This window comes from Acinonyx jubatus, chromosome F2 (genome assembly GCF_027475565.1).
Source record: "Acinonyx jubatus isolate Ajub_Pintada_27869175 chromosome F2, VMU_Ajub_asm_v1.0, whole genome shotgun sequence".
NCBI lineage: Eukaryota > Metazoa > Chordata > Mammalia > Carnivora > Felidae > Acinonyx > Acinonyx jubatus.
This window is the reverse complement of record NC_069394.1, coordinates 74256963-74273248: the sequence shown is the minus strand read 5'-3', so window position 1 is coordinate 74273248 and position 16286 is coordinate 74256963. Positions and strand designations below refer to the sequence as shown.

Genomic DNA, 16286 nt, shown 5'->3' with positions numbered 1-16286 from the left:
GCACAGCACCTCCAACCAAGTCGGTCTCGTGAAAGGCTGCGGAATGAAGGAGGTCTGAGCACGGTATCCGTGTGACGTGAGAGGGAGAAGGGAAGGGGGGGTTGTAAAAAAAAAAAAGGCACCCCCTGCCTTCCCATTCAGCGTCTGTCTCCATGATCTGCCTGCACAGTATTCTGCACAGAGAGGCGTGGAAGTCTGGACAGTTCAGTAAACTTTGCACACATGTCCGAAATATGCAGAAATGCACTTTAAGGAAGGGGTAGTGGCACAGTTTGTTGTGTTAATCTCACAGCGTCAGGCTGAGTGGAGAGGAATCCAGGGCAGCCGTGGAGAGATAGTAAGGGCAGGGTGGTGGTTGCGGGGAGAGACAGTGGCTCCAACTGCCACTCAGGCATCCAGGCAGAGGGTGGAGGCCAGCAAAGACAAATGTGGGTTTCTGAATACCTTCTCTGTGTCCCTCCACCCCCCACGCGATCTCTCTGATTCATTTTCAGACTCAGACCTTAGAAGGATTTCAAAGGGAAAGTCCAATGGGGTATCACGGTATCCCTGCAAACTCCCCATTGTGACCCCCCCCCCCCAACAAGGCTCTGCTGTTCCCCGGGAATGTGAACTCAGGAGGGGAGAGAACTGGGCACAGCCAGGGCGCCTTCTCGAGAAGGCCAGGGCGTGTCATGGGAATCATGGGAGTCGTGGGAATCGGAACCTGCATCCCCCTGCCCCCCACCCCAGGTTTCTCAGGAATGCACGCCTTACCTAACAGCAGCCCAAGGGGGTGGGGTGGGGGGACTCTTTGCTGGAGTGGAATTTCTCAGCAAGCAGCCTGAGCTCCAAATTGCTGGTTTGCTAAGAGGCCCTCTAATCCTAATGCCCGCTCCCAGGGAGCACTTTAAATGACCGTTCACACGGTTCCCGAGGTGTTTTCAAATACCTGGCTGCAATAAAGTTCGGATGGGAAAGATTTTCTTTCTCAACAGATTATATTTTGTCATTGTTTTGTTTTGGTTTTTAAGTTTTTTCAATGTTTATTTATTTTTGAGAGAGAGCGCGAGAGTGAGCGGGGCAGGGGAAGAGAGAGAGGGAGACACAGAACCTGAAGCAGGCTCTGGGCTCTGAGCTGTCAGCACAGAGCCCGAGACGGGGCTCGAACCCACAAATGGTGAGATCAGACCTGAGCCAAAGTCAGATGCTTAACCAACTGAGCCACCCAGGTGCCCCCATTGTTTTGTTTTCATACATCAAATTGCCTATGATGCTATTTTTGATTACAGAAGAACGTCAAAAGTTTTGCCCAACACCAACTGATTGGTACCATTACTGGTAATGACAATCCTGTGTTTGAATTTCCAGGTCACCCCGGATCCACTCAGGCTGAACAGTAGATAAAAGGCCACAGGGCTACCCCTTGCACTGGCCCCGGAGGGGGATCTTCTACTGTCATTATCGATCTATTCTCTTTGCTTCCCAAAGTTTTTCCGACACGCTCTGTCTCATTGATGCCACACGGAGGGCGGTCCCAGCCTGTGGCTGCCACAGCCTTCGAGTTACCAACCACAGCTTGACGTTGTCGTACCTGTATCTTCTATCCGTTGCCGTTCATTTCATTCTCTCTTCCCTCCACCTTCATATATTTCCAGACCCCACTTAGCTGAGCCCTAGAAAGGCACTGGGTCTGTCGCCACCCTGGCCACAGCTACAGAAAACGCTGGAAGAACTCCGAGTGGACAGGAACAGCGGGATGTCTCTCTCTGGGATTCCCTCCTCACCCGTGGTCCCCAGCCCAAAGCCACTCCTCTTGACTTCTCTTTACGTTATCCTAAGTATTCCCACCAGGGACTCAAGCACATGAGTTTTCAGAATTCCACTTAGTATAACATGTGCCTGGCATTTATCAAGCAAAGGGGAGAGACCACCAAGGAAGGAGCCACATAGAGAATAACTACAGTCACGGTCCCAACAAACAAACAAACAAACAAACAAACAAAAAACGGGTTTCAGATAGTAGTCATAATATACCCTCCGCTTCCAGAGGACAAGCTCAGGGTCCCAGGAGTCACTGCCTCAGCTCTTTGCAAGTCTGTAGCGCCTCACCGTCCAGGGTGCACGCGACCAAGGACAACTAGACATGTGGGCGGTAAGAGCTCTAAGTGGAAAACACACACCTGATTTCCAACAGTTCCAAAAAAGAATCCAAAACATATTAGTATTTTTTATATCAATTGCGTGCTTAACGATAGGATTTTGGATGTTGGGAGATAAATAAAACATATGGTTAAAATGAAGTCCACCTTCTTTTTGCCTTCTTTAAGGTGGCTATTAGAACATGAACGCTGATACCTGTGGCCACCATTTTGTTTCCACGGGATGTTGCTTCTCAAATAACGGCCTTACCTCCTGCCTTGCGGGGAGCCTTCTCCAGGGGACTTGCTTAGTTCCTTACAACAGTCCGGACAAAAGTTCTCTGTGTCTCTCACTTCCCATATTCCTCCCATTCGATTCTGCTCTTCGGTCTGGGACAGTCACCTCATCCACAGCCAACCAAACGGACCGTCCTGATGGGGCAGGACCCTCTCCGATAACCAGGAGGATTGTATCTGCCCCTTACAGCCAGCTTCACCATCCAATAATCTCAGTCCCTACCATGAGAATTATAGATCCCCCTCATCATAATCCCTCATCCATCTCAGGTCTTTCCCAAAGAAAATGCAATATCCAGGACGAGCATTTATTGCGAAACTGGTAAGAGCCCCACCTTCCTGAGACGGTCTATGTATCTGGCCGTATCTACATGGAAGGTTCACAGAGCTCATGAATTAACCTTTATTTTTTTAATTTTTATTTCTTTTTTTGCCAGATGGAGGCTGTGGCCTGCCCAGCACCACAGAGCTCCGGGAAGGAAATGCTGACCCGACCAGCCGGGTAGCTTGGTTTTAATCTTGTCTAGATTTCTATCTAATTCATATTCCTCTGGTGCCTACAAAAGAAGAACACTGACTTCACACACATCCTTTCGAAGCCCATAAAGAATAATCCTCTTACCATGACTTACCCGTAGGATAAGACTTTCCCTACCTTTTAGGGGTTACGATACACCCGGTAAGGGATGAAAGAGAGATAACAAGATCTGGGGACACATCTACGTGGGGCTGAACAACTGGACCCCAAGAACATTCCCGAGGTCAGCTCTATTTACGCCAAAAAATTTGATGAACAGATTAAATGCTCTCACTTTTCATTCAAATTTAGAGGCCTGGTATAAAGACAGCTATAGATTTATGGAAACGGTAGAGTTATCGGAAAGGGCTGCAGGATTTATACCAGCCGCTGATAATGCAGCACAGTCTGGGGGCAGTTCCTGGTGGCTGACGTCTGAGGAAATAGACGGCAACACCCAACTGCAGATGGCTCCTGATAACTGGCCATCTCTTTTCCGAGTGGCCAGAAGTGTTATTTCGGGAGCACGACACAGAGCAGACCATCTGTCAAGGTTCTGGGGGAAGCTTCAGTTGGTCATACGTGGCAAAGGCAGCCAATGAGGCAGAACTCGAGCACGGCCGTGGACGTGCCAGAGGTCGCCGAACCCCCCCGTGCTGACCGCAAGGGAAGGGCTCCGAGCTCCAGGGATCACGGACACTCTGAGGGAAGGGGCTGAGGGCTGCTGGGGTGTCTGCTGGGCCTCTGCCAGGCCTCCGTTGTCCCCGTATCTTGGAAACTGGGAAACGTGTTGCTTTGCTGTCTATTTTTGGTACCAGAGGACTGTGGCCTTTCCCGAACAAGCGTGTCTCTCGTGTTAACAGTGTGCGAGCAGACGTGCCCTGGGAAGGCTGGTTCAAGGCTAACGGGGCAAGAATTACAACACACAGTGAGTAACTGTAATTTCCCAGAGGAAAAGCGAAGCCTGCAGATCTTCTCAAACCTTTATCCCAAGCGTGAAGTTTTGTTTTCAATGCTTGAAAGGCCAGAGTTGTCTTCGTAAACAGAGACTGGGCCTCAGCAGGCCAGAGCAGGGGGACGTCTGATCTCGGCCATCACTGGCCAGGCCCTGACGGGCTCTGGCATTCACCTGCTCTCGTCTCCAACACGTCCCTCGCCCCGGAAAGTTCAGCGTGTGCTTCATATGTCTTGCAAAGCAACAGCGATGGGTAAGTAAGCCATACGATACAAAAATACATGTATGCTGAAACAAAACAGCTTCTTTCTAGATTTCTCTATGGTCAAATTTGGGGTAATTTCTCCCTTTCTCCCTTTCTCCCTCTCTCCCTCCATTCCTTTCTTCTTTCTTCTCTCCGTTCCTTGTATCTTTCCTCCCTCTCACCCCCACTTTTTCCTATCCTTCTTGACCCTGCCCCTCTTTTGCTAGTGCTCTGTGCACCTACATTGTCTGCCTATTGAATAATCCCGATCTGGTGTCACCTTTGAATAATCACACACCCCCAAACTCTTTGACTTCCTGCACATCTCTTTATGGTTTTATCTCCCACGAATGTATCTACAGTGAGAACATCATCTATTCATATCCCTCACCCCACATACAAGGACATTCTGTTCATTGGTTTCTGTAATCCCTAGTGTCTCTTGAGGTGGCACGATGCTCCCCTGTCAGCTCTGGTGGCCTCTGACTAATATGTCCCAACCCATCACCATCTTTAAACAATAATAGACCGGGGAGTGGGGTCCCAATCAGGGGGCTCCACAACCACAGGACTTCCTTTCCTTTTCCTTCTCAGCATCTTGGAGGGTCTCTTCCTCCTTCCCCCCATTCTCCCCGAGCCCATGGCCATCCTCAGGACCAGCAGAGGGTACGTCAGTGCAAAGGGAAGATGGCTGCCCCTCCCCCAATCACCTTCTCTCAGTCTCAAACCTGGCACATCACGGCATCCCTTTCCCTCAACTCCCCTCCCCACAGTCACTGTTCTATAACTCATGCCAGAAACTTTTCTCCATCTCATGTAAATACAATGACCAGATTTTCCAGAAAGTTCTAATTTAAATTTTTCTGTTTGCCACACCCTACCTCCCATTTGAGGAAATATGGCCACTCGTCCAATATGGAATATAATGGAAGCCTGTTGTCAGTACCTGTAAAAATAACTCTGATTTTGTCCTTTTTAGGGTCTAAGTAATTGTCGAGCAGCACAAGAAGAAGGAGGGCGTAACAAAGTTAAGGTGCATGACTTTCACACTAGACATCTCATACTTGCTTGAGAATCTGGAAAAAGCAGCAGACTTTGATTTCGGAAAAACACACAATGTGCAACATCAAACTGCGCTCCACATAAATGGAGAGGACAAATTCTTTTTTTTTTTTTTTTTTAGTTTGTTTATTTATTTTGAGAGAGACAGAGTGTGAGTGGCAGAGGGGCAGAGAAAGAGGAAGAATGTCAAGCAGGCTCTGTGCTGTCAGCACAGAGCCCACACGGGACTCGAACTCACGAAATCGTGAGACCATGAACCAAACCCAGTGGAAATTGGGAGTCAGATACCCAAGCCGCTGAGCCACCCCGGGGGCCCCAAGAGGACAGATTCTTTAATGGGAAGTATCAGAGGAGGTAACGACACAAAGGGAAAGCAGCAAGACCTTTTTTGTTTCACTCATTAATACGTTGACTCTTGTTTCACGCCCACTATGTGCTGGAGCGTTCTGGGCACTTTGGGAATGCAAAGCAAATATAAGGCATCCCTTTTGCCATCCAGAAGTTCAGTGCAGTGAAGGTAGACGCGCCTGCAAATCATTCTCTTTTGTTTTTTAAATTTCAAAATCATCATAAACTTATAGGAAAGTCGCAGGTACAAGATGAAGACATTTTTCTTCCATCGCTTAATGCGAAGTTGCCGATCTGTCGTCCCAACTCTGATAACCATGTCTCTTATTTTCTGTATTCTGATGCTCTGACAGCTGGGGTCTTGCTGCCCCTGGAGGGGCCACCCCTAGCAGGGTAGCCCGTTCCTAAAGATAACGAACAACCCGCATCGAGCATGCTTTTCAATGCAAACCGACCAAGCCAGAGTCCGCACCCATGATCTACACCAAACACCTGATCACCCCAAAGCAGGTACCAGACAAGAAGGACAGCTTCTCTGCCCAAGAGCCTACTGATAGTTCAAAACAGCCAATCCCACGCCCGCTCGCCCTGCCTCGCCTGTTCTTCCCATGGAAGCGAGAGTAAAAGCTCTGGTCTACATTTTCCCTTCACTCCCTCTGCTTCCTTACAGACACTGCTTCCCCTTGTGGGCCTGTGTGGGGTGCCACGGCTCCCGGAGACTATAACCAACTAGATAGATCTTCGACGGCGGTCTCTCGTTCCCGTACCTAAATGCTAACAAAACCTGTTAAACCATGGTCATCTGCGACTACTTCGTGCGTACTTCCTACATAACTACAAAATAACTCTTAAATTTTAGAAATTAACACTGATACGTTACTGCCATCCAGTCTTCAGACACCTTTTCAGTTTTGCCAGTTATCCCAATAATGTCCTCTAGAGCCAAAGGATCCAGACCAGAATCAGACATCACGCGTAGCTGTCAGGCTTCTTTAGTTAGCATCGTGTAGGCCGGAACGGTTCCTTGGCCTTTCCTTGACCTTCAGGACCTCGACACTTATTGAGATTACAGGCCAGTTATTTTGCAGGAAGTCCCTCGATCGGGCCTCTCTGATGCTTCTTCGCACGATTAGGCTCAAGTGCTGCGTCTTTGATGAAATGCCACAGAAGAGACGCTGTGTCCTCAGCGTGTGCCTTCGGGTCACGATATCAGTTCGCTTCCTTACTTTGGTCACTTGATGAAATTGTGTCTGCCAGGCTTTTCCACTAAACGGTTACCCTTCTTCCTGTTATAATTTATAACCTTTTCGTGGAGGAAAAACTTTGAAACTATAGAAATATCCTGTTCCTCATCATACGTCCAATTTACATATTACCACAACTTCTTCCTTTCTATGTTACTCAATAGGCTACAATCTGTTACCTAGAACCCATTATAATTTGTTACTCTCATTATTTTATATTCAGATTGACCCAAATTTAACAAGTGTGTGCTTTTTAAAAAATTTTTTATTAATGTTTGTTTATTTTTGAGAGAGAGAGAGAGAGAGAGTGTAAGCAGAGGAGGGGCAGAGAGAGGGAAGCAGTCTCCAGGCCCTGAGCTGTCAGCACAGAGCCTGACGCGGGGCTCAAACTCACAAACCGTGAGATCAACCTGAGCCGAAGTCGGACGCTTAACCGACCGAGCCACCCAGGAGCCCCTAACAAGTGTGTGCTTTTAAAAAGTGACCTCAGGGGCGCCTGGGTGGCTCAGTCGGTTGGGCGGCCGACTTCGGCTCAGGTCATGATCTCGCTGTCTGGGAGTTTGAGCCCCGCGTCGGGCTCTGTGCTGACAGCTCGGAGCCTGGAGCCTGTTTCGGATTCTGTGTCTCCCTCTCTCTGCCCCTCCCCCGTTCATGCTCTGTCTGTCTCTGTCTCAAAAATAAATAAACGTTAAAAAAATTTTTTTTTAAATAAAAAAAATAAAAAGTGACCTCAATTTCCTTCTGACATGCCCTCGGACTTTTTAAAGTACTTCCTTGCTTTCTTTCTTAGTGAGATGTTCCAGCCTCTTCTTGTACTTGCCTTGCCCCAGCTCCAGAATTGACCGTTTCTCCCAGGAGTCCTGTATCTTTTGAGAGGATGATTGTATTGAGAAGTCAAGCCCCAGGCACTGGATGTGTTCATTTCCATGGGGGAGTTGCTGCTCCTGGCCTTCTTGGGGAGCAGAAGGAGGAAGCATCGGTGTGTACCCATATGCACATGTACACATCTGTGCACACACACACACACACACACACACATTTTGTTCACATTTATTTCTCTGTCTCTATCTCTCTAACATACGATTCTGTCTTTGGAGAAGGATAGGGTAGGGTGGATGATGCCAATAGGTTTGGGGTCCTTTTGTTGTTGTTGTTGTTGTTGTTCCTTGGTTGGTTGATTTATTAGTACGCTAGGGCTACCATAACAAAATGCCACGGACTGGGTGGTTTCTACAGCAGCTATTTTCTCACAGTTGTAGAGGCTGCAAGTCTGAGATCAAGGGGTCAGCACGGTTGGTTTCTCCCAAGGTCTCTCTCCTTGGACAAAAGATGGTCGCCTTCTCCTGTGTCCTCCCACGGACTTCCCTCTGTGCATGTCTGTGTCCTGATCTCCTCTTCTTGAAAAGACACATCAGATGAGGGCCCACACATCTGCCTTCGTTTTCACTTAAATACGTCTTTGAAGACCCTATCTCCAAATATGGTCACACTCTGAGGTACTAAGGGTTGAATCTGAGAGGGAGGGGGGTACAATTCAGCCTATAATAGTTAGTTTACCAGAAAAATCAGCATGCTTTTTGGCAAAGGTCTACACGTTCTAAATCTAGAGAACTCAAGCATCAACACAACAAACAGTGATGACGATTTTTATTTTATTTTTATTTGTTAAGAGAGAGAGAGCAAGCGAGCAGGAAAGAGGGGCAGAGGAAGACAGAGAGAAAATTTTAGGCGGGCTCCAAGCCTGAGGCAGGGCTCGATCCCATGGTCCCGGGATCATGACCTGAGCTGAAATCAAGAGTTGGGTACTCAACCAATGGAGCCACCCAGACGCCCCAGTAATGAAGACTTTTAAAAAGAAACAAACAAACAAAATTCATAGTTCCCCTCTTCAGTGGACAGGCTCTGTCTAAATTGGGATGAGCCAGTCTGCTCACGGCAAAGAAGGACGTCCTTCCCTTCTAGGCCTTTCGATAGCCCGTGGGGACTCTCTTCTCCCTGATATCTGTAGTTACACTCAGTTTCTCATTTTAACTTTACTTGTAATGTCCTAAAAAAAAATGTCCTTTGAGAATTTAATTGGTTAAGAAGGCATTTTTAAAGATTGACCCTCACACTAAGCAAAAAACAATATCAAGAAATTTCGATTTCTGACGAATTTCATTCTTTGTTTTACAGGAAGCCAAAAGGTCCATTTTTTTTTTCTTTTTTTCTTTACATCTAAACTGGCTTCGAATGCAGACAGACTTCTCCTTTACTTATTTCCATCTTAGTTTTTTTACAAACTAGTATCCGTGAGCGTGCATTTTATGCTACGTAACACAAGGGCATGATTTGACCGTAGTTTCTTTTTGCCACGAGGGGTTGGCACAAAGCTTCCCTCTGCATCAGGTTCGGCTGCACCAGCTCAGCGAGGAGGAGTGTGCAGTGCCCGGGCTCAGGCCGCAGAGCTGGGCTGTTTGGGGCAAGACTCCCGATCTTGCTGGCATGCCCTCTCCTCTGCCATGAAATGGAAGAATTGCCCCCGTCAGGGAGCCTAGTGCCTGGAGAACGCTCAACAATAAACAACTTCATGCCAAATACTTGTGGGAATCAGAGAGAGAGAGAGAGAGTGTGGCCAAAAGCCCCCGCAACGGTACCCGCCAGCCCGAGAGAAGAATCGAGAAAAGGGGCAGTAGAGAAACAGCGATAGATGGCAAGCTTTATCATTTCTGGCGATGGGCCTTGGTGATAGGGTTAAGGAATTGGTGCAGAAGAGTGTAAGTGAAAAATTAGGGGAACTGCGACCCGTTTTCTTTAGATAAACCGTATCTTTATATGAAGAAGGTAGATTACACAGAGCATCACGCTTTTCCTTTGGTTCCATTGCGCACCCCGGATGGGCAACCCGTCCTCAGACCCGGCTCTGCGTCCCCCTAAATCCCGGGGAGTCGTGCCTCCCTGGCCACCGCAGTAAGAAGCGGTCTGAGGGACACACTCCCCCAGGGTGGCCAGCGGGCACCTTCCCGTGTGCATGAAAGTTCACTGAACTCACCCCCCTGCCCCCACCCCCGGCCTTGTTCTCTTCCCTTCCATCAGCAGCTCAGAGCTGAGCTGTCCACTAAGCTCTCCTCCACGCCGTCCAAAGGCACTCGTCCCCGGACTCTGAATTAGACACGGCAGAAAAGAGTCTGAAAGGTCAAACGCAGAGTAGTTCCTCTTTCGGTATCAAAATAAAGCATTCCTTGCATTTCCCTGAAATTTCTTCTTCCTCTTCTCCCGCTTCTCCTTCTCCTTTGAGACCGTCCGGGGAGAATTTCCCACGAGCCGAGCTACGCTACATCCTCGACAGGCTGGGGCTCGGTGAGACCCCACTGACGTCGCGGTCTTGCTCATTTTAAAACACCAAAACCCGAAGTTTAGCGAGTGCGGAGGTTCCCGAGCTTGGGGCGCGCCTGGGTGGCTCAGTCCGTTCAGGGTCTGACTCTTGATTTCGGCTCAGGGCACGACCCCGGGGTCGTGGGAGCGAGCCCCTCTGTTCTTCCACACTTCCCACAGATCCTCGTGGCTGACCCACGTCTCAAAATTTCTTCCCCGGACATGACACTTCACAGGCACACGAGCACACACACACACACACGTGCATATGTCTGCGTGCATGCAAATCTACACATGTGCATCTAACACCCCATACACAGAACGCCTGCATATCCGCATTCCTGCACAAACACACACGAACATCCTCACATCGTGCTCCTACATACGTGCCCTTACCCCGCCCCCCACAGCCCTGAGCACACACACTCATCTATGCACACAAATGTCTATACACATAATTACACCCTGAACACCCATCGGTGCACCTACCCTGACGCACACGCTCCCCTGCGTGCACACACCCTTACACACGTGCCAATACCGTTCCCTCGCACACACACCCCTGAACACACGCTCCCCGTACCCACACAGACCTGCCCGCACATGCACACGCATCCGGCCACTGTCAGAACACGGATGAAAGCGGAAGAAGCTAGGGTCACGTGTTATCATTTTGTATTTCCAATAATGGGACCAAGGGAAATTTTCTCTCTGCATTAATTTTTTTTTAATGATGTTACTTGGCAATACATATATACCGAGAGGAGAAAGATCATTTCAGGTCATCCAGTCAAGAAGTTTTCGTGCTGAGGAGACATTTGAGGCAACCTAACTAAGACCATGTCAAGAACTGCACTCAGTAGACACCTTTGTGTGCCCTCATTTTGTTTTGCTTTTTAAAAGATTATGGAATTGAAAACATGGCCCTTTGTTCTACTTTGTATTCGATTACCGGTGAATTTTTGCAATTAAAAAAAATTTTTTTTTTAATTTTGAGAGAGAGAGAGGGTGTGAGCAGGGGAGGGGCAGAGAGAGAGGGAGACACAGAATCCGAAACAGGCTCCGGGCTCTGAGCTGTCGGCCCAGAGCCCAACGCAGGGCTCGAACCCATGAGCTGTGAGATCGTGACCTGAGCCGGAGTCCGTCGCTCAACCGACTGAGCCACCCTGGGGCCCCTGAATTTTCACAATTTTAGAATACTTAAGTATTTTAATTGAGCGCGTGCTATCCCAGCTTTGCAAAACAATGGTAAAACACAGAGATTCCATCCAGGGATACTGTCCTCGGACCATTTATTACCAACAACTTACGGAAGCAGAACTTCTGGAGCTTTTGAGAGTGCAGATAGAAGGCTTGGCCTGGTGCTGCTTACACGTTCTGGGCTCTCCCCATCTACATGTCTGAGATTCAATTTGTTTCGCCTTGTAAAGAACTAGAGTGGCTACTTTTCTATTAGGACAAATACACCTTGGTATCCTCCAACCTATGTGTTAATATTTACGAGGAGAGAAGTACTGGGCACAATAAAACCATTTCCGATGTGTCAAGTTTTATAGTGAGTCACGCATCTGTCTAACCAGATAAATGTGACAGGACATCCTGTAGGCACCATGCAGTTTTTCCAATGCTTCTAAGTTTTTCTCTTCTACTTTTCTTTTCTTCTTTTCTTTTTTCTCTTCTTTTCTTTTCTTTTCTTTCCCCCTTCTTCTTCTCCTCCTCCTCCTCCTCCTCCTCCTCCTCCCTCTGGCCCTGCACGAGACCCAAAGGCAATCACACTGTAACCAAATACTAAAACATGTTATAAGTCTAGCTGCAGCTGTGTACAAAAAGAAAGAATTGTAAAGGAAAAAACAAAAAAGAAAGAAAGAATTGTAAAGGTACTGTTGAAGGCCGATCATGTTTGGTAACATCTCCGCAAGACAGATTTTTCTTTTAGAGCACAAATCCCTTCTCTATTCATTTTTTACTCATTTGTACTTTTTCCACTCTCACTTCCACTCTTGCCATGTGCTATTGTTGTTTGTTTTTATTGGGAAATAAGGGACTTCTCTGAAAGGGAAAGGACACTTCATTTTGTTTCAGCAACATGCTGCTTTACACAGAGTTCCCGCATCGACTTTGGTTTTTACATAACCTTCCTGACGGAATGGTGACAGGATCGTCAGATTCGGTAGACAACAGATGACGAGCCACCAATGAAAATAATCACCAGAATAGCACAGAAAGTCAGCTAATATGTATCAAAAGGATGAACAATTGAGAAGTTGATGAATCACTATTTAGGTTTTACTTACAGAACAAACTCTGTGGTTTCTTTAGCGAGAGTAACACGTAATAAACATTAATTGATTGAGTCGTATTTGGTTTCCACAAACGTCCTCAAATATCCGAAGCATGGTATTTCACACCAAAAAGTTATAATCACCTGTCTAACCCCAAAGACGATCACGCAATGAGTTAAACTTAATCAAACATTTAACTGTAGATATTAACATACATGTACAAAAGTAATGCACGACTTTGATAATTATTCTTTCTGCCAGTTACTGGCTGTGTGATACTGGGAAAGTGACCTAGCCTCTCTGAGCCTTACTTTCCTCATCTGCAACTTAGGGATTAACAACATCAACAGCAAATCCTTGTTGTGAGAAGTAAATAAAGCAGCATCCAGCAAGTGTCCTGCTCGGCACACGATGAAAACGAGATAATTGGTAGGTCAAAAAGCCTGTGTTCCATCCTGGAACCATCAAGTTACTAGTTTGAGATCAGACAAGGTTTCTCTTTTCTGTCGCCCAACTTTCTTATCATGAGATGAAACAAAAATACGCATGTGGGGGGGCACCCGGGGGGCTCAGTCCGTTAGGCGTCCGACTCTTGATTTCAGCTCAGGTCATGATCTCGCCGTTCATGAGTTCGAACCTCACGTCGGGCTCTGCGCTCACAGTGTGGAGCCTGCTTAGGATTCTCGTTCTCTCCCTCTCTCTCTCTCTCTGCTCCTCTACCCCTCCTGTTCTCTCGCTTTGTCAAAATAAATAAATAAAAACTTAAAAAAAAAAGCAGGAGGGAGAGGGGAACATGGGTGAGGAGGGCACTTGCTGGGATGAGCACTGGGTGTTGTACGTAAGCGATGAGTGACGGGAATCTACCCCCCAAAACCAAGAGCACGCTGTATATACTGTAGGTTAGCCAATTTGACGATAAATTATATCAAAAACAAAAACAAAAGGACGTGAAGCCTGCCGCACACTCCTGGCCATTGGTAGGCAGCTACTGGATTCCCTTTCCTGACCTTCCCTGGTGCTCTGACTCAATAACGGTTACAGCTCTCACGTCCACTCCATCATTAATCCTACAGCTAGTTCATTTAACCGGTTCAGCGTCGTTCACGTTAGCGAGGCCCTTGTTCCCTGGTTAGTGCAATGCGAAACGTGTGAGATATAGAAACTGATTGAGAAGCTGGAAACAGCATCCACTTTTCAGAAATCTCATCACATCTTTGAATGTCCCACTTCTTGACAGAGGAGTTCTGCCAACGAGCGTCTTGGACTTCAGGCCTGCTGAATCTTCCGGATGCTTCCATCGGAGCCTTCTCGGGGGCAGGGGGGCCCAATTCTCATTCCCGTTTCCAGACTCATGCCGCACATATGTCATGCACACACGTGTACACATGGATACAGTTATGGTCTCTTCAACCTCATTTAATAAACTGTCCTAAATTTGAATTTTTTTCTCCATCTGTCTGTAGCCTAACATGTTTGATTATTCCAGCCTCACTGGTTCGCAGTCATGTCCTGAGCTCATTTCTTTAGAGCCCCCTTCTCGTAGGTCCGAAATCCAGGTACTGACAGAGATGAACAAGTACACATTAAAGATGATTTCTTACAGCCATCTGCGTTCTCTCGGGAATGCGCCCTAAACAGCCCTGTACTTGAGCACTGTTCTAAACTTTCAAGTTCAGATCACAAAACACTCATATGTAAAGGAATTTTAGAAGATTCAGCTTTAGTTTTCTGGTCACCGGAAGGATTTCTTTGTTTCCATTTAACAGGAGCATCTAGTTGGACTGGTTTATAAGACTCCATAATAGTTGAAGGTTTAATCTCCTTAATACAAGCTACTCACCACCTCTTTTGTATGCAGATCCCCCTCAAAGGATTTTCCTTCTTGAAATCAAAAGCTGCTTCCAATTGGTCTGAGCAAAAATATCGCTTTATACTGCTCACATAATTTCCCAGGTCACAGTGAATTATTTTCTCAGGTCAAACGCCCTGAACAGGCAATAAAAGTCCTCCTAGTATGTCTTACCATCAAAAGCAGAGACTCTGAAACCTGAAAGTTCCTACGGATGCCATGCGGACCAGCCTCTAAGCCCAAAAGTGAGGAAACCAAGGTTTCACAGCTAATAAATGGTGAAGCCAGAGCTGAAACAGAGCTCTCATAATTCCTATGCGATGTTCTTTCTATCAAAGAAAGCTTATTTTTATCACCAGCTTAAATCCCAGAGAACTTAAGCTTTATGGATGCATAAAAGCATACGATTATTTTTATACAATTGATTTTTAGTGCACTGGAGAACGCATTCATCTCGCAAATATTCATTGAGCTGTATGTGTCTGGCATTGTGCTGGGCACAGGGATAGAAAGGTGTGGAAGACCCCGTCCTCAACCTAAGGAAGCTCGGGGTCCTCCTGGATCAGCCTGTAGAACACAATGTTGTCAGCCCCGTCTGCATTCGAGGCAGGGAATGCACAGATGAGGTGGGTCATCACTGCAGACCGGTGGAGATCATGGAGACAGTGGAATGCACCCTGGTTCTGGATCCAAAGACCTGAGTTGAGTCCCAGCCTCCCATTCGCTAGTTATGTGGCCTTGAGCAAGCCTTTTCATTTCTCTGTGTGACATAATACATGCAATGTACCTCGACCAATGCCTAGTACTCCATAATCGTTACTTACCATCCCCCATGTTGAAAAGCAGAGGTAGAAATCACGCCTACCCTCTGTACCTCAAAAGACTTCTTACAGAGGTTGAATGAACCAACGCCTTCTAAAACCACTTGTAAAGTATTATTATGTTTCTCTTACCACCATATTATCGTGACTACTATCTTACTCTTTGTTTCTTTCCAGTTTAAGCATTCCAAGCACTTAAACGAAACCCATCTGTGTGGTCCCAACCACCTTCCAAAACCCACAAAGACCAGAATAAGGAGAAGAGAGTTTAAGGGAGAACTTGTGTTTCTGTGTGCCTGACCCCACTGGTTCCATTATTTTTGCATTCACCAAGCTCCCAGAGAAGTTAGGAAGTAATTCCAGTCTTTAATTGCATCAAGAGGTTGTTTCTGTGTTTTGTTTTATCTTCACGGAGTTTATCGAAAGACTAGTCCATGTTTGTGATAAAGATATTAAGGATGACTAAGGATATTAATACTTTTGTAACACGTTGAACCATGTAAAATTGCCAATAGTTAACCATTTTTTGGACCTGTAAAAATGGCAGTTTCATAGGGTTCAACCTAGTATTTTATTCAAGAGCAGTGGTCATGGGAATGTTAGAAAGACTCTCTCCCTCGATACACATTTAGCTACAAGATGGTTTCATAACATACACCTGAGGACGGCTTACAGCGATCTCTCAAGCAATGCATCTGGGATGAAACTAAGCCCGATGTCTAGAGTGCGATGCTGAGTGGAACAGTGGCCATCGTACTGGCTGGGAGTTAGGATGTGCAGCCGGTAGAGCCTGCCATGTGTTAGATGAGTTGAGTCCCTGAGGCATCTCACAGAAGCTCTCTGAATCTCAGGTTCTCACACCGAGCCTAAGAAACTATACCCGTTCCTTGGATGCAGGCGAGAAGAGTCTGGTCTCGCTCCCCATGAGGTGGAGACCCTGCCCCTGGCACGCCATGCCCTTCCAGAGAAGAGTCTGTGAGTTCCCGCCCTCCTGGAGCCCCCCTCAACCCATGTTCCCGGTACGACAAACCACAAAGTCCCCGCCTAGGTATTTCTGGGCACATCGGACGCTCAGATCTCCTCCCCCAGGGAACACAGCATGACAGCTCACGTCTCCCTAGGCCAAGAGACAGCCGTCTGCAGAGCCGCAGACATTTCGATGTGTGGGTTAGGAAGGCCGCACTCCTGCGTGC

General features: G+C 47.1%; 1 long non-coding RNA gene across 1 annotated transcript; it reads left to right on the top strand.

The window, feature by feature from the left end:
- Positions 1-3398: 3398 nt before the first annotated feature.
- LOC128312861 (uncharacterized) lies at positions 3399-8278 on the top strand. Its single transcript, XR_008292713.1, has 4 exons — positions 3399-4142; positions 6214-6358; positions 7578-7766; positions 8096-8278. It is a non-coding gene; the product is annotated as an uncharacterized LOC128312861 (long non-coding RNA).
- The last annotated feature ends 8008 nt before the right edge of the window (positions 8279-16286 follow it).